The sequence below is a fragment of the Suncus etruscus genome, chromosome 11 (assembly GCF_024139225.1).
Source record: "Suncus etruscus isolate mSunEtr1 chromosome 11, mSunEtr1.pri.cur, whole genome shotgun sequence".
Lineage (NCBI taxonomy): Eukaryota > Metazoa > Chordata > Mammalia > Eulipotyphla > Soricidae > Suncus > Suncus etruscus.
In genome coordinates, this window is record NC_064858.1 from 12088121 (window position 1) to 12108046 (window position 19926).

Consider the following 19926-nt stretch of genomic DNA (forward strand, 5'->3'; position numbering starts at 1 on the left):
GGAATTGGGCTAAAAATTCCTGAAAATTCCTGTCAATGACTTCATCAATATTTTAATGTATTTTCTTTATGCTTAGCATCTTTGTAGCATTATAGGTGATGTATACAATGTAAAATGTGGTTTTGCCTATGAGAAATAAAATTATCCTGAATTTAAAAATAACTTTTATAATTACGTTTGAGGTTTGCATTATGGGTGATGCATACAATATAAAATATGGTTTTGCCTATGAGAAATACAATTATCCTTAATATAAAAATAACTTTGATAATTATGTTTGTGGCTTGCTGATCCTAGGAATTCATATAAAGGAGAGGACAATAGAAGCTGATTTCCAAAAGTAATGGTTTCTAGAACCATTCTAGGAGCTTTGCTTGAGGAAAAATGGAGCATAACCTCTAAGATCTCCATCCACTATTTGTATTTTCTTGAGAATATTACTTATTTTCTTAAAGCCTATGACTATAGTGGAAAAACTAGGAGATGATGCCTATTTTACTAATTTACAAGTCACAAACACAAAATATTTTATATAAAATATTCTTCTGTACAAAAGTCATTAAATTCTGTCATGTCTATGAAATATACATAATTTCAAAATGTAAATGAAGAAAATTAAAGCATTCAAAAAAGATTAGTAAAAGTATTATAAACAAAAGAATGTATAGAGTAAAAATAAAAGAGAAGATACTTGCTTTTTTCCACTATTACCTTAACAAAATTTCTTCATAGGTACTTAAAATGTTACTTGACTATATGATTATTAATTTAGTATTTTTCATTCTGATATGAATAATTTAGCCTTCTATAGAGAACATAAATTCAGATTTTAAAGCACTTTGTATTTGGACCTTAAATATAAAAATACATTGGCTATAAAAATAGTATATCATTTCTCTCCCATCTTTTATGCCTCATCATTCTAAAGTAGTATTGGCTTCTCTATCCTTATCTTTTGCCATATATTTTTTGCATTATTCATTTATCCATTATTCCTTAAGCAGGATTAACCAAGCTACCCTTGATTCACGGCTTTTTTAAATGACTTTCAGTTGAGAATAATTTTCTTGTTCCCCACCTTATCTAGTCTTTTGATGTACCATTCAATTGAATCAAACTTTTTTGATATTTTTCACTATCTCCTCATCTGGATTATACTATTCTATCCTTTCTGCTTCTACTGAATTTGATATTTATTTTTAATGTTACTTATTTTTCATTGTTTCATATTCCTATCATTGTAAGGAAGAAAAATAACTTTCCCTTTATTTTCTTTTTCTAGGTTCTTAACTGAGACACTCTTTCTGCATAGTATAAAATTTATTAAATGAAGCAAAGACAATAGGTTTAATAACATTTATACTTATTTTGTATGGAAGATATTCAGAAAAATTGAGTAAATCACTCAAATGTTTTAGTACATTCAGTTTTCAGGAGATGCTGGTGAAGGGGTAAATATTTGTGGAAAATTAACAAGAAAAATTTAATAAATAGAATTCCCTTGTAACAGTCTATGCATCCATCCTCTAAAACAATATTTTCTGCCATTGCTCAAAAATCATAAACTAAAAATTTCTTTATATTAAAGAGGCATATTTGTGAAGATATATTATGCTCTTTATTGTCTTATTAAAATACACATAAAGTGATGGTCTTGAAATATTCAATACATCATGTGGGTAAATTGAAATAAATTGTCTTTTGTTGGCGTCCAGGCATGACTTAAGTAGAGCATTCTAGTATGGTCATCTGTGAGAATACTTGAAATTACGGTAATGGCCTTAGGAACATCTTGTCAGAGATGACTTTGAGCCAATCACAGAGAAATTGATCATTCCAGTAAAGTGTTTACAATTAGACTGACTGGCAGGCAAACATCCTGGCAAACACTCTAATGCTAGTAGTATCTGGCTTCGGTCTTCTTGCTTCATGCTAATATCTTTAGTTTTGTTTCTATTCTTTTATCTTGTTTCCCCCTTCTTTTTCAGCCTTCATGATTAACTACCCATATTAATAGTTATGTAGATAGTTACAGAGACCAGGAAAACAGGATAGGCTCTAAAAAACAGATGGGTTCCTTATTAAGTTTTTATTGATCAATCTGTCTCATTTTTTCAGCTCTGTGTACCAGGCACCCCATATCTCTTATATTGTGTTGTCTTATACAAATTCAATCTTATACAAATACAAATCTTGATTTTTACAAGATGGGATTAGCATCTGTAGGTAAAATTGTTATAGAAATAGAATTTTGACAGGATAATAAAATTAGCTTAATATTTGTTTCATTAAAATATGATAAATATTTAATTCAAGCAATAATTTTATGCACTTATTTAATGCATGTCTATAAAATCCAGGAATATTATATTTTGTATTTCTGAAGTGCTTTAAGGGTACTGGCTTAATAAGTCATAAGGGTATGACTGACAGCATAAACAAAAGTACAAAAACAAAACTTGTTTTTGTATCTAAATGTTAGATTGTTGAAGAGTTGTCCCAACTAGTTCAGTTTTATTTCTCACAAGATACATGTATTGCAAAATGTTGTTAGTGTGTCTCTTCAGTATGAAAATCAACTTACTGCTTTTCTCTCATTTTAATTTTTTTTCTTTTCCTTTATCTTTCTCTCCTTGCTTATTTCTGTCCTTCCATCTTTCCTTTGTTTCATTGTTTGTTTTGTTTTGTTTTTAACAATAAGGACTTTTATTTTAACATTATTTACATTTTCCACCCCACCATCTTTATTTAGGTAATTAAATATTTGTTGTTAGTATTCAGTGATGTTTTTATTTTACTTAAATTTTTGTTTATCAATATTTTATACTCATATTAAACATATGGGTGAAATAATCCAATAATACTTTTATTTTTATTTATATTTTTGGAAGCAATATGATTTAAATCACCTTCCGTTTTGCTATGAGGGGAAAAGGAGATTAACGTGTTTATATGGGACCTTATAAAACTCAACTTTATAAATTGTTGCATCAGTTAATTTTATTTAACCCATTTTTCAAGGTAATTGGTATTTCCAAGTGACATATGAAGTAGCTTGCCTCACACTCATATTTTATTATTTTTCTAGAGCAAGTTCTCTAATTGTTATGTTCGTTAGCATGTATAACAAAACTAGATATTAATTTATCTACCTATCTTTGTAGTCTGAATATTGTTTCCTTTGAGGTTCAGAAGCTTCTTAACTTAATGCCATACTATTTGTTTATCTTTGCCTTCATTTGCTTGATCAGTGGTCTTTCATCTTGAGAAATGACTTTAGCTTCAATGTCATGAAGAGTTCTTCCTCTGTGTGCACTATGGATTCAGATCTGATACCAAGGTCTTTAATGCATTTGACTTGACTATTTTTGTATGGCATTATAAGAGGTCTGACTTCTTTTGTCATTTGTTCTTTTTTATGCATGTAGCTGACCAATATTCCCAGCACCACTTGTTGAAGAGGCTTTCCTTCTTCATTTTTATATTTTTTGTTCTTTTTTCAAAGTTTAAGTGATCTTTTACCTGAGGGTTTATCTCAAGATATTCAAGTCTTTTTCTATTGATTTGAAGTTCTGCCTTGATTCCAATAGCACACCATTTCATTCCTACAATCCCCCCACCCCCAATGATTGTTTTAGCTGTTAAAGTAGTGGTATGGGGAGAGGTTTTATTTTTTAAATGAATTTCAGGAGTGTTTAGTCTATTTCTTTAAAATTGTCATAATTATCAGTATATTAGGATGCTCAGAGATTATTCCTAGTTTTACAGTCAGGAATAACTCCTAGTGTAGGTCATATGGGATGCCTGAAATAGAACTTGGATGTATTGCCTGCAAAGCAAGCATACTGCCCATTGTATTATCTCATTAATCCCCTTGCAGGGGGTGAGATTTGACAGAGAATTAGAAACTAAAGAAAAAAGAGTTCTTGTGAACTTTCTTATGTTATTACTGGGATAGGGATATGTTTGTTTGTTTATTTATTTATTTATTTATTTATTTATTTATTTATTTATTTATTTATTTATTATTTTGGTTTTTAGGTCACATCTAGTAGGTGCTCAGGGGTTACTCCTGACTCTGCACTCAGAAATTGCTCCTAGAAGACTGGGGGACATTATGGGATGCTAGGAATCGAACTACCATCTGTCCTGGGTCGGCCATGTACAGGGCAAATGCCCTACCACTGTGCTATCTCTCTGGCCCCTGGGATATATTTAAATGGTAGAGTACATAATTCTTGTGTATGAAGCCTTGGGTTCTATCTTAGGCATCAAAAATTCAAATGTGTGAATAAAAATCTTAAATTATATATGCCCATTATAAGATGAATACAAAATATATTCAAATGAAATTGTGTTTGTCATTCTAATTATATTCTTTTTGTCTCACATGGTAACAACAATCTAATGACATTCAAGTTGGGACCTTTGACTTTTATTCAGAGGGGATCAGCCTCAGAGAATGAGACAAATACACACATATTGTCCAAGCTTTTTGTTTGTTTCAGTAAGTTTATTTTCATATTAATTATCAAACATGGAACACATTAGTATGGAAACTGTCAATCTTTTCTGGGATTATGGAGCTGCAAACAGATCAAGAAGGAGCTGTGGTGTGGGCTCTTAAGAAGGCATAGGTTAGGTTTGGAAGCTGCTGGGACCCACCTTGAAGGGAGGGCCTTTGTCTTCAGAAATAGAATGGGCCCAGTGATGTCAAATGGAGCTGGGCCTTACCTGGGATTGTGGAAAGGCAAGCAGAAGATTGCTTTAATGTTGTCTGGGCAACCATTCTTGAGCTAATTGACAACTATTTATTCAGTGCAATGTTATAATCCTACCCTTAGCAGCTCCTTATAGGTGAGACATTTTTTTTAAGTTCACAGAGGCATTAAGGATAGTTATTAGGCATATAAACATTCAAAGGGGTACATGAAGATCAGAGGCAGGGTATTCTACATAGCTATTAAAAGGTAGCCTTTAAGAATAAGTCCTTACGGGGCCGGCGAGGTGGCGCTAGAGGTAAGGTGTCTGCCTTGCAAGCACTAGCCAAGGAAGGACCATTGTTAGATCCCTTGGAGTTCCATATAGTCCCCCCAAGCCAGGGGCAATTTCTGAGCGCTTAGCCAGGAGTAACCCCTGAGCATCAAACGGGTGTGGTCCGAAAAACCAAAAAAAAAAAAAAAAAAGTCCTTACAATTTTCTATTTTATTTTTACCCGTTCTGCCCTTGCACTTAAAAAATCCTTGAACTGTCTTATTCTACGCTTGTCTGCATTTTCAGCCTACAGATATCTGTCATCTATTTTTTCCCCTGCTATTCTATTATTACTTGGATGGAGACTTTCAAACCCTTTGCGTTCTAAGATCTGAATAATTTTACCTTGGGAAATACCTTCACCTGGAGGGCTTTTATCCTGGGGGGGGGTATTTATAATTCTGACTGAGTATTTGTATATTTCTCAGGCCTGTTTTAATGTATATGTCTAGACAAAATGCAATTGTATTTAGTTATCTTATTTTTTGAAAGTTTTATATAATTTCCACTAAGCATTGTGTCATCCCAGTTAGCTCTTCTACTTCTGAACTATTCCAAGAACCAAAAACACTTTCAAGAAGGTGCATCTATCTTATGGTAGCACTATTTACAACAGTCGATGTTGGAACCTGAATTCTGAACAAGGAGGGACACCATTTTGAAAAACCACATGGCAGGCTTCTTCTTAGGTTCTGAGCAGGGAGAATCACTATTTTGTAAGGACCACATGGTGTGAGCCACATGCTGGGGCTTCACAAGCCTATTTCCATAGACCCGCCCCAATCTACCTGGCCATACCAGGTAGCCTATCAGGGAAGGACAAGGGAGCAGTAGGAAGGTACCCCAGACAAGAGCCAATCATTTTAAGGATCATCAGAAAGCTTTAACCTCCCTATATTCCTTCCCTATATAATCTTCATCATGATGTTGAGTGGGGCTCATCTCCTGCGGGATATGGCCCCTGGCTGGCCAGCCTGGGGAATCTTGTTGGCAGACGGATTAAGGTATTAATAAGCTTTATTCCAGTTATGTGGTCTCGTTTTTCAACTCTGGAACCCTATAGTCGATATTTGGAAAATTCCTAAGATTCCAAATGCAGATGAGTAGAAAATAAAAATGTACTATGAATTTATTAAGGAATATTACTAATCTAAAAGAAAATATAGAATCTTGCCTTTTGCCTGCAACATGCATAGAACATGTATGGATCATGCAAAATGATATATGCCATGAGAAAGATTAATCCCAGATTATTTTGTTTATGAATGCTATGAAGAACCCCAAAGAGATAGTATCCTTAAAAACAAATCATTAGATTCTGACTACAAAATCTAGGTTATCTTTGTAGGGCCAATGGACTGAAAGGGTGCAATAGACTATAATTAATTAAGGGAACCTGACACTTAAAAAAAAGTTTATTTAGGGCCGGAGAGATGGCATGCATTTGCCTTACATGCAGAAGGACGGTGGTTCGAATCCCGGCATCCCATATGGTCCCCTGAGCCTGCCAGAAGGGATTTCTGAGCCTAGAGCCAGGAGTAACTCCTGGGCGCCGCTGGGTGTGACCCCAAAACCAAAAAAAAAAAGTTTATTTAGCCCGGAGTGGTGGCGCTACAGGTAAGGTGACTGCCTTGCAAGCGCAAGCCTAGGACAGACGGTGGTTCTATCCCCCCCCCCCCCCCCCCGGCACCCTATATGGTCCCCTCCAAGTCAGGAGCGATTTCTGAGCACATAGTCAGGAGTAACCTCTGAGCATCAACAGGTGTGGTCTAAAGCCCAATGACATGCAAAGTTTAAAAAGTTTATTTAAACACTGTAGTTTAAAAAGTTGTTCAGAATACAGCTATTTCTTGCTTTCAGTGTTCCATTATCAATCCCACCACCATTGTGGCCTTCCCTAGTCACTAGTTTCCTACCCATATCTTAAGCCTGTCCCTTTAGCAGGCAGATAATAATTTATTTTATACTAGTTCTTAAAACAAAGTGGCAAATGCTATTATTGATAAATATTTCAGTGAAAGAAAATTTGTGAAATTGTTGTATCTCACAAGGGACTTATTAGAATCATTGTCTGAGGATCTATTAAGATTTTTGTTCTCAGTTGAGCCTTCTGTGTCAATTGCTTTGGTTAATGAACTAGATTTCTATGCTACTTTCACTCTCATCTACTGTGGTGTGTTTCTACTGTGTAGCATGAAATAATTAACGATGGGGCTGGATGGCGGTGGATGGTGATGGATTTCTTTCTGCCATCCCAGGCCACGTGGCTCAGCAACCCCATGAACCGGTGAGTTCCAGGCCCAGGTGAAACGCGAAATCACTCACTCACAGGCAGGCTTCAGGAAGAATCATCTTTATTTAGGCCCTAGCCACCACGTGTGTGTGGCCTATCTCATAACCTTTTAAGCATCCGGCCATTCTTAGCCCTGCATCTTATAATTCAGTCATCTTTCTCCGAGAGCCCAGCAGGGCCAAAAGGCAAAGACCCTTAATCCCCTCGCTTCAGGGTTTATCTACCTATTTATTCCAAGACCCCTCCCAGGAATGGGCCGGGTCTTGCAGGTAAGGTCACACCTATTATCCGGTTCCCAAGACCCCTCCCAGAAATGGGTGGGTCTCAGATAGGTACCCTACACTACTGGGATGTTAATATTGTGGAAAGTAAAGGCATTGTTATTGAGTATGCGAACTTGCACTCCTGGAGCACCAGGATCTGTTAAACCTAGGTCCATCCTCTTCTAGAGGGTCCTTACGTATCAAAGACCAGTATACACATTAGTTGCATCAGCTGGGCTTGCTATCTCTTCCTAGATTGGTTTACATGGTGTCTCATGTGGGATGTGGGCTAAAGATGTTGGGGATTTTGGAAATACAGGAGGCTGGGGAGGCTGCACTCCCTCACTCTGAAAAGACTTCAGAGTTTTCACCCCAAAAACTGGTGCTGGGAGTTTTTTTATCAACTTAGAGTCTCTGTAGAGATCAGTTATCAAGCAGTTAAATTTGGCCCTTTGAATGTCAGTGGCTATTGGATATGGATGCAGCTTTCAGGAAACTACCTGCAACCTTGCAAGGTGCCTCCAGAGTTGTCAGCCTGAAGCCTAGAATACTAATGATTATCAGCAGCTTGGCTGGCATTTCTTCCTAGTTTAGTCATGAACCTGGGCCATTGTTTATGTGGTGTCACCTGTGGGATATGTAATGTGGATGCTGGGACTTTGGGAAGTACAAGGGTTTGGGAAAAGACTCCAGCATTTACAGCTTTCAAACCAGTGTACCCGGGAATTTCTTCAGCTTGGTATCTCTGCAGAGAATAGTGAAGTAGTGAAATTGGTTCTTTACATATCTTGAACATGTCTTGTCAGAGATTTTACACTCTGTGTGTTTTTGAGATTTCCTATAAACAGTAGCTAGAGGTAAGAAAGGGGAATCTTCTTATTCTTTATGTCATATAATGTAATTTAGAAAATTCTAATAACCTTAAATAGTATAACAGCAAAGTTACATATATACCAGTGACTGCATTTTGGAATAGTGAAGAATTGCAATTCAGGAAACCAATGAAGACTTGAGTTAGAAATTCAAAACTCGGGGGTGGGGAGGGGAAATTCAAAACTCAGATCAGAGGTGTCTTTTAGGATTATAACTTGAAAACATAATGGAACTCTTTTATAGTCCTTCTGAACTGGCCCCAAATAATATTTAATTTAAAATTTTAATTTTTAATACATTAAAATTTTTTTAAATTACATTTTAAATAAAAATTTAAATTTAATAATATAATAAGTTAACTTAAACACTAGCCAAACAAGTGAGTGCCAAAAAGCAGGTGAATGAGAGTTTTTGGTGCTCTGCTGGTGAGTGCAGGTGTAGTAAGTTTACATTAAAATGATACCATTAACATTGTTTTATAATTACTGAAAGTGAATTTTGTTTTTGGGCCACGGCCGGTGATGCTCAAAGGTTACTTCTGGCTGTATGTTCAGAAATCACTCCTGGCTTGGAGGACCACATGTGATGCCAGCGGATCAAACTGAGGTCCGTCCTAGGTTAGCATTGCACAAGGCACTGCCTTACCGCTTGCACCACTGCTCAGGCCCCTACAAAGTGAATTTTGAGTTAAACAAAATTCTTGCCTTTTTTTTTTTTTTTTTTTTTGGTTTTTGGGTCACACCCGGCGTTGCCCAGAGATTACTCCTGGCTGTCTGCTCAGAAATAGCTCCTGGCAGGCACGGGGGACCATATGGGACACTGGGATTCGAACCAACCATCTTTGGTCCTGGATCAGCTGCTTGCAAGGCAAACACCGCTGTGCTATCTCTCCGGGCCCAAATTCTTGCTTTTTAATTGTCATTACAGAGAAAAAGTTGTTGACATTGTGATTTAAAACTTAATGAGAAACACTTTTTTAGATTTTTATATGTGGTGTTGTATGCTTTTTTATTACAAAAATAATAATGGTACTCAGCATGTCAGTCTACAAAATATGATTTTCTAAAAATGCATTTATTTTCCTATGTAAACTGTTTATTGTGACCTCATAGGCAAGATGGTTTATTCTGAATATGTGATTTGTCTATCTTCAATATAATGGTTCATTTCTAACTGAGGTCCTATCTCAATTCTTCATTGACTGTTCCCTTTAGCAACAATAAAAGAATAGATATTCATGGGTACACTTTCAAACTAGATTATTTTTAGTAAATTCTTGAAATATTGATTATTTATGACTCTAATATTGTTCAGGGACCTGGTATTTGTTGTGCTCTCTTTTTTTAGAAAATAAAATTTATTTTTATGTTAATTAAAAATCATATTGATTTATAATGTATAATTTCAGTACACAGTTTCTTACCTCTTCAAATGTCACCTAATATTCAGAATCAGTGTATCTTTCCAACACAATTCACTGAGTCCTTATCAACTTCTTTTTTGTTTGTTTGTTTTTGGTTTTGGTTTTTTGGGCCACACCCAGTGACACTTAGGCATTACTCTTGGCTATGCGCTCAGAAATCGCTCCTGGCTTGGGGAACCATCTGGGAAGCTGGGGTGGGGATCTAACCTCGGTCAGTCCTAGGTCAGCTGCATGCAAGGAAAATGCTCTACCGCTGCCCCACCGCTCAGGTTTCGTCTATTATTATTATTATTATCATCACTATCATCATTATTTTTATTACTACTATTATTATTATTTTTAATTTGGTTTGTAGGCTATACCCATTCATGCTCTCTGATTTCTTTTTTTTTTGTTCTTTGGGTCACACCCAGCAGTGCTCAAGGGTTACTCCTAATTCTACAGTCAGAAATCAGCAGGCTTGGGGGACCATATGGGATGCTGGGATTTGAACCACCGTTCTTCTGCATGCAAGGCAAATGCCTTACTGCTATGCTGTCTCTCTGACCCCTAGGGTTTCTTCTTTTATGCACTCAGAAATTACTCCTGGTGCTCAGAGGATCATATAAGATGCCACTTCAACTTTGTGCAAGGCAAGCACCCTACCCTCTGTACTTCTCTCTGATCCCTATTCCCTTTCAAATTTTGAATATTGTAGCTTCTACTAATTTCAGTTTTGTGCATAGAAGCAAAGTTTTGTTTGATTAAATCATTTCCTCCTTTTTTTTCAATTATCCACAAATGAGTGAAATCTTAGAGTATTTGTCTTTCTCCTTCTGACGTCTTTCACATAGTATAATCTCCAGTTTCATTCATAACATTACAAATGGCAAATGGCAGAATTTAATTTCTCTTATAAACTACTTAAATTCTATGGTGCATATGTACCAACTCTTATACTTACATTCATTTACTTAATGGACAGGTGTTTTTCTAGTTATAATTTTGCTATGATGTATAGAGCTTTATTTAGGCATGACTAATATTTCTTTATTACCAAAGTGGTGGCACAAGGGGTAAGGCATCTGCCTTGCCAGCACTAGCCTAGGACGGACTGAGATTTGATCTCCCAGCGTCCCATATGGTCCCACAGCCAGGAGCGATTTTTGATTGCATAGCCAGGAGTAACCCCTGAGTGTCACCAGGTGTGGCCCAAAACAAACAAAAATTTTCTTTATTAATTGAGGTTTTTATATTTTTTGATAAATACCCGAGATTGAAATTTCATATAGATATATGGATTACATGGTATATCATATTTAGTAGAAAATGTCTTACAATGGAGGTCTGATTCCACTGCTGCTTGATAGGACCAATTTGTTGAGGTTTATTAAACAACATGCCAGCAGGTTAAAGGCAAATCATCTTTTTATTTAAAAAAATTTTCAATTAAAGAACAGTGTTTTATAAAGTTACTGATAATTGATTTTTAGGCATATGATATTTTATCATCAATCTCAATACCAGTGTCAAACTTGTCACTAGGGCTCTGTATTCTGTCAACCCCCTACCCCTCAATCAAGTTCCCACACTACCCTCCTGCCATCTTGACAGGCACATTAACAGTCCATGGTTTCAGTTTAGATCTCATGTTTTCAATGTTGTTGAGTCTGTGCTTTGGATATGTAGGTTTTCCAACTTCCAACTTCTTATTATAACAGGTTACCCAGCCCCTTTTCCCCATTATTTCCCTTTCTCATCTTCTTTCTTCCCACATTGATACATTTTCTTTTCTATTCCTTTCTTCCACATGCTCTGGAGTCCAGGATGAACTAGGCATCCTCCCTTACTACATTATGTTTCCTAATATAGCTATTTAAAATAGTTGAATATTCAACTTTTTAAAATAGTTGAATAGTAAAATATAACTATTTCACTTATTTTTATATAAGTCAGATTATCCTACTTTTGTCTTTTTAAATTCTGATACTTTGTTCAACATGATACCGTCTTGCTATAATTTAACAATAAAGTTTATGGTCTAGAGATAGTACACTCTATTCAGCCTGCACAGTCTTTTGGAAAATAAAATTATCAGTTTTTAATCTATGCCAGACAACAAGAAATCTAGAAACATTAGTTTTTGATGCGAAGGTGGAAATCAGTGTCTTTGTACTCAAAAATCATGTGGACTACTGAGTAACATCCCTGTTCTTGTAGAAGTTAGTTTGGAAAGTCATTTCCAGATATTAGATATATTCTACTTCATAGGCAAAAAGCAAAAAGATAATGAATTAAGAGGAATAGGATGTAATTTTGTAAAGAATGATGTTACTGAACTCAAACAATTACCATCTTGTCCCCATTTTGCCAATAAAGATCACAGAATTAATTTTCTCTTAAATATAAGTTTATTTCTAGTAAAATTATATAAAAGTTACTTTAATATGACCAATATGGACTGAAAAGACTCTAAATATGATTTGTTATATTATATTTTTTCATTAAAGGATTTCAGATTCTTGCTTCAAAGTTCAGAATTTGTGTCACTTCTTTTCCTCAGGTCACCATCATCATTATCAAATCACCTATATCATCTTTATTTAGGAATTTGTTTCTCTTTTTTGCGGGGGGGGGGTTCAAAATTGCTTTGACTTTTTTTGGTCCCACTACCAGGTATCCTTTACTTACTTTGTTTTTAAGTAGAGTAAAACACTGTAAATTAACAATATGATTGTTTTTAGTGATTATAAAAGTTTAGCATTCTTTTTTATTTCGTTTTGTTTTATTTTTAAGTCATACCCAGTTATGCTTAGGATTTCTCTTGGAGAAGCTAGGAGGACCATTTGAGATATAGAGGATTGAACCCATGTCACCTATGTGTAAGGCAAGAGCCTTACTTGCTAAATACTATTTCTCTGGTAAATCTTTTTCTGTTTCTGTTTTTGTTTTTGTTTTTTTGGCCACATCTGCCAATTACTTCCTGGCTCTTGGCTCAGAAATCACTCCTGGCAGGCTCTGGGATGCCAAGGATCAAACCTGGGTGGGCTATGTCAAGTCAAATGCCCTAAGCGCTTTGCTATCGCTCTGCTCCTCTGCTAAATCTTTAATTTTTGAAGCCATGTAGTCTCTGACATTAAAGTCAAGATATAATAATACAACCTTGCTGTATTTTTTTAATTCTTTTTAATTTATTTTTTTATATCTTTATTTAAACACCATGATTACAAACATGATTATAGTTGTATGATTACAGTCATGTAAAGAACACCCCCCTTCACCGGTGCAACATTCCCACCACCATTTTCCCAGATCTCCCTCCTCGAGTACAGGTGTAGGGGGGTGGGGAGGAGGGAGAACTTTGCTGTATTTATTCAGGGGGGGGAAAGGAAGTGAGAATATCCAATAGATGCAAATACTTAGTTTCTGGGTTTTAAAATACAGGTTACACTAAGTAGCGAGAATGGAGTGAAAGGATGCAATGGAGTATAATTGAGGGAACTTGATACTTTGTGGGTCTCTTGTTCCTGTTGTGGTTGTTCTGGGAGCACCCTGTAATGCTCTGCATTCAGTGCATTCCGGAATTACTCCTGGAGATGCTCCAGGGCCATATTGGTTGTGGGGTGTCAAACTTGGTTCTGTCACTTGGTACGTTTTGGCTCTTTGGTGAAGGATTTGATATGGTAGCATTGAAATCCTGAAACCTAACCACATACACTCTTGTAGGTACACATACAGAGGTGATCAGGGTTTACTTCTGGCTCTGCATTAGGGGATCACTGCGGATGGGCTCAGTGAACTATATATAAACCCAGGGGATGGAACCCCGGTTTACCACATGCAAGACAAGTGTGCTACTCTCTGCAGTATCGTTCTGGCCCCAAACATCTTCTCTTATAAACTATATTGCCTCAACACAGATTTTTAAAAAACAACCATGTTCCCTGAATAAAACATGTTATATAGTTAGAATTAAAGTTTTGTATTTTAGGGGCCGGGAAGGTGGCGCTAGAGGTAAGGTGTCTGCCTTGCAAGCGCTAGCGTAGGATGGACCATGGTTCGATCCCCTGGCGTCCCATATGGCCCCCCAAGCCAGGGGCGATTTCTGAACGCATAGCCAGGAGTAACCCCCTGAGCGTCAAATGGGTGTGGCCCAAAAACCAAAACCAAACAAACAAACAAACAAAAGTTTTGTATTTTAGAGGCCGAAATGACAGTACAGGCTATAGGGCATTTACCTTTTATGCGGCCAACTGGGCTTGCTCTCTGACATCCCATTTGGTCCCCCGAGTCCATTAGGTTTGATTCCTGAGTGCAGAGCCAGAAAGTAATCACAGAGTACCGCCAGACGTAGCCTCAAAGAAAAACAAAACATTCTTTATTTTGTTTCTCAATGTTATTGTATGAAGTGGAAGCCTCATGTCCCAAATCCAGGGCATTGGTGAGACGTGGGTCTGGAAGAAAATGCTGATGCAGGAAATAACCCACACATGGTTAAGGGGATAAAACAGGTTCAGTAACTCCTTCACGCAAGCCTTCTGCTACTAAGGAGCAAGATAGCTAAGTGGTGAAAAACCTAAACTGCAAGCAGTCATTCCCTGACCCCTGGGGTCTTGATTAGCAAGCAACAGACCACACCCAGGGTTGGAGAACAGGTAGTTTAAGGCACCAATCCAAAGGTGCTTATGACCAATGAGTAACAAGCATGTCCTGCATAGGATGGAACCCAGCAATTGTATATTTTATTCATTTTAAATTTTTAAAAAGGTTTTGAAAATATTATTGTTAAAATATTTATATAATAATATATAACACACAATGACATATAATATATAAATAGTATGTAATGATATACATAATTATATAATGTATCATATTTTATATACCATCATATATTGTATATGCTTATGTATTCTATATTTTATATTAGTGTATAATATGTAAACATTATTATAATAAATTTATTATATCATCATTATTAAATAATTATCATTATTATTACCTTTTTGGTCACATCTGGCAGCGTTCAGGGTTTACTTTGAAGGGCCATTCTCGGTTCTCTGCTTGGGGAAACTTTTGGAAGTTCTCGGAAGACCTCACATTGATTAAATCTAGGCTGCCTGTGTGCAAAGAATACTTTCTAGTTTACTGAGCTATACGTAGAGCTCCCTAATTTATTATATATGTAGTACCCTGTGATTTATTTGAAAATTTTTAGGTCAGAGACTTTGAATATACGAGCATAATCTGCCTAAGAGAATATGAAGAGCTGAGTTACCAGCAGCTCTTCCAGGGAGGACTACATGTCTTTATCTTTACCTTCTATTTTTTGTTAAGATCTGCAAATAATAAAGAAAATTCTTTGGAGGTCATCCCTTGAGAAATTAATTGCTCATTCTAAGGTCCATTCTCCTTAAAAATATGATTTTCTGTTCTCTTTATCCCAGTCTGTTTCTTGTGACTATAAAGTCAAGATGCTTTGAGGACAAGTTTGCAGTCTTCCAAGTTGCTCTCCTGTTGCTAATTAAGCTCTTCTGGCGCCCTCTTTAGATTTGTCCCTCAGGCAGCTCTGGAATGAATCTTGACAGTTATAATTATGAAATGTAGACAATATAATAAGTACATTGGATGGTAAATCTCAACCTACTATTAGAATATTTCAGCATAATCCTTATCAGTTTTGTGCAATTATATTTTCCGCAGCCTAGGAGAGATTATGTTTATACGTTAACATTTGAAAGAGAGATTTACCTTTACATTTATAAACTACTCTTCTATTGTCATATATTCTCCTGCAACCCTCACAGGCTGATACCACCTGTTATTGTTTTATTGTCTGGAAATCCCACTGTGATCATGCAATGATTCATCACAGGTGAATTATTCCCTGTGGTATATTTAATTGATAAGTGATATCCTCAGTTATACTATGACTACTATGCTCTACTGTAGCCTTACATCATGAATATGATATTTTCATCTGTTATACACAGTATCTTTTTGATGGTGCTGGGAACCAAATGTGAGGCCAGGTATCAAATCATGTTCATTGCAAGACAATATCCTTTTCTTTATTTATTTAATTACTTATTTTTTTTACCTTTTAAAATAATATCTTTATTACATATATAATATATATATTTATTATTATGATTAAAAATATGATTACAATGGGGTTTTAGTCACAAAAAGAACACCCCCAAGACAGTATCCTTAACCTTTCTGTTTCCTTGCCTCATTATGCCACTTTTAAATTTTCTATGATTTAGGACAGAAGAAACTATACAGTGACTATGGCGCTAACCTTGCATGTACATTGACCCCATGTTCAATCCTTCATCCAGGTTCAATCCCTAGTACCACCTGAGTTCCTGGAGCACTGCTTCCTAGAGTCAGGAGTAAGCCCTGAGATTTGTTGGGTATAGCTCAAAAACTAAAATAGAGAAGCAAAACATGACTCCAAAAATTTATAGATATATGTCACTCATCTTTTAGAAATAGTAAGGGACATTATATCTAATGCAGATAATTATCTAAGTGTGAAGAAAACAGGTCTTCTGAATAATGTAAAACATTTACTAGTGCGATGGCTGAAGAATGATTCTAAATATTGTGAGGCATGCAAACGACATCTCTATGTGAATGTTTTAGTAAGTGGAAGCTGCAGGATTGGAGTCATTTGCCTTTGATTTATAATGTAATTTTATTTGTGGAAATACACCAATCCTGGAACTTTAATTGTCTTAGTAACCAGATGATCAGTCGCCCAAAACTGTATAGAACAAGGCTACAGGAAGTGGATTGAAGATTCTACTGCATGAATTATGCATGCAGAGCTCAATCTTTAGTCTTGGCAAAGAATTGCAGGGTTTGTGGAGTCGCCTCAGTTACTTGCTTCAAGTTACTGCAGTGAAATGATGAATATTTGCAGGCATAGCATTGAGTAGGGCTAGATGAATTTGGAAGACGTAATTTCTTCAGCTCCAAGATCAGAATGCTTCATTTGAAAGTATTGCCATGTTGCCAGCTTTACTTTCATCTAACCTGCCCTACTCAGAAAGCTGGCTGAAGGTTGGGGGCAGTAGCTATGCTTCCCACTGAGGTCACAGCTTGAAGTCCTTTTAACTTGCTTTTTTTTTTGCTGCAGGCAAAAGGCTTATTGTGTTTTGATCATCACTGGATTCATTCAAATGGGCAGTTTGCAATAAATATTTACCCAGAAGAGTGCTAAATGACTTCATGAGGTAAGGTCAGGGTTTTTCTTCTTGTTAAGAGAACATGAGAATGTGTTTTGAGAATATGAGAATGTAATTGTGATGCAGTATTTGTAACGCTGAGATCAGTATTGCAATGCGGTGTTAGGGCATTCAATTGTTACATTATTTGAAAATTGGCTTTGGGTGGGGTATAAGCATATGGTATTTTTTTTTAATAGAAAAGCTATTTAAGAATGTAGCAGAGCTCAACTGTGTATGTATTTTGGATAAAGATGTATGAAAATCACAAGAGACAGCACTGATAGTGAGCTGAATCAATAAAGGAAAATTACCACCTCATGCAGAAGTTTAAGCAAGGCTGTGAAATTCCTTTGTCTTGATTATCTCATCTTCTTAACATCAATGTTTTTATTTATTGTGACAAAATAAAGTGTCAAGCATTTTAAGAAATGCTCAAATTTTCTTTTAGAAGTAGGGGGAAGCACTGAAACTAAAACATGGTGTGGCATACAAATTAAACAGAAGGAATGAAAATAATTTAGGCTAATATGTCCTTGAAGGAACCTTGTTTTTGGAAGCAAAGTTTAATCTGTATTGCTAGAATTTTGCTTCCTCTCCAAAGAATGGCTAAGTAAAAGTATTTTAAAATTTATTTAATAAAGTTCAATTATTCCTAGGTTTTTAAAAAATTAACCTATTGCTTCTATATAACATACTATCTAAAAGGCAATAAACTTTTTAAAGAAATCTGGAAAAGTGAAATATAGTTTCATACTCTTTATATATGGTAGTATTTGTAAATTGAAGCAGTGTCTAAATAACGTGGCAAGTTCTTTACAGGTTTAAAATTATTGGATATTTATTTATGGCAGGAAACTGGTATTAAGAAACTTTTAGTAGAAATTATAAAACAGCCAAATTCTTCATAAGATTTTCAATACATTTACATATTTAGTTGTAAATACATTTTATAATATATAAATTTAAACTAATTTATGCAATATATCATGCATATATTTTTAAATATATTAGTTATTGCTAAGTTTTAAGAAGTATGTTAGTTAATCTATCAAGAACCAGTAATATATTAGATCAAAAGTCTTTCAGATCACTTATTTAGAAGAGAATGAAATACAGTAAAGTTACAAGACAACTAAACTACTTTTCTTGTGAATTCTCTAGCTGCATTTCAATTCTGCTATAGCATTGTTACTTGATTTTCTATCTACTTCCTCATTGTCTTCTGGAACAAAACTCTGGTATTGTAAATTTATTGAGATTTTTAAAACTTCTGTAGTTACAGACAATCTGACTTATGGAAGTTTGCATGGTTTTCAGTTCCGTTCAAATGCATCTTGGTTAAGATGTCTCATTAAGATCTAGTATAACAGAAAAGGGAAATGAGAAATGTTAAATGTTATAATATATGTTTTATGTTATAACATATGTTAAATGCATATGTTAAACATCCTTGCATTCCTAGGAAGAATATTAGTTATGGTGCATGTTCTTTGTGATGAATATTTGGATTCTATTTCTAGCATTTTGTTGAGAATGTTTGCTTCTGTGTTCATTAAGGATAAGGGTCTAAAATATACTTTATTGCATCTCCCTCTGCTTTTGGTATCAGGGTGATGTTTATTTCACAGAAACTATTTGAGTTTCCTGGAAGAGCTAAAAAGGATTGGCAGTATTCTTTTATATGTATAAAACATTTTACTTGCTAATTCATTCACTAAGGAGTCTATTTCCACTTGGGCTTTTACTTTGGGGAAAACTTAGATTATTCTATTTCCTTGATAGTAATAGGTCTGTTCAAGTATTCCAAATCATCTTGGTTCTATCATGGAAAGTTGAGTATAAAAATTTATCCATTTCTTCTCATTCTGTGAACTTAAAGATTCTCAAAATAGTCTATTGATACTCAATTTTGGAGTTGTCTATTATGACTTTTTTTCATTTCTGATTCTGTTTACTAGAGTTTTCTCTCTTTGTAGGTCTTGCTATTGATTTAATGATCTTGTTCATTATTTCAAAGAACTAGCTTTTGTTTTTATTGATCTATTGAACTTTTTTTGGGGAAATTTCAGTTCATTAATTTTTGCTCTAATATTATTATTTCCTTTCTTCTGCTTGTGTTGGGCACCTTTTCTTGATCCTTCTGTAATTTCTCAAGCATATTCAGGTTATTTATATGGTCCCCTTTGCTTTTCCTGATGAATGCTTGCAAAGTTGCACACTTTCCTCTTAACACTGTTTTTGCGGAATCCCAAAAATTCTAATAGCTCGTATCCTTATTCTAGTTTGTTTCAGGAATCTGTTGAATTCTTGTTTTATTTCCTCTCTGACCCACTAATTGCTCAATATTGAGTCATTTAATTTTCAGGTGTTAGAATTATTTCTCTGATTCTGATTGTGTTTAATGTATATTTTTAATGCACAAGATAGTTCTATAGTTTCTATCCTCTTGATATTATATGGATTTATGTATTATGGCCAGGGTGTGTGTTGAAAAATATATTAATTATATATTGATGGTGGTGGATGAGAGTGAAATGGATGGCTGGTGAGAGGCCTTTTTCTTCCAGCCTGGGTTGCACCTGCAACCCTCTCCAGCCAGCAGTCTTAGGGTGGCAGCGAGGAAATCATCCACAGGCAGTCAGGTTTCAGGAGATACCAACTTTATTCAGGCCCTACTATGTGTGGCCAAAGCATGTGTGTCTCCTAAGCTTTTACCCTTTTAAACAAGCTCTCTCAGTAGCCCTGACATCTCCCTGTTTCTGCTAGCCACCTCTCTTGCTGAAAAACTCTTTCTAACCTCCCACTCAATCTTCCAATCTCTCT

General features: G+C 35.4%; 1 protein-coding gene across 1 annotated transcript in view; it reads left to right on the forward strand.

Moving 5' to 3' along the window:
* CNTN1 (contactin 1) overlaps positions 1 to 19926 on the forward strand; it is a 241139-nt gene that overhangs the window by 44026 nt on the left and 177187 nt on the right. Inside the window, 1 exon segment of the mRNA XM_049783881.1 lies at positions 17013 to 17109. The gene's annotated coding sequence lies outside the window, so the exon portion shown is untranslated.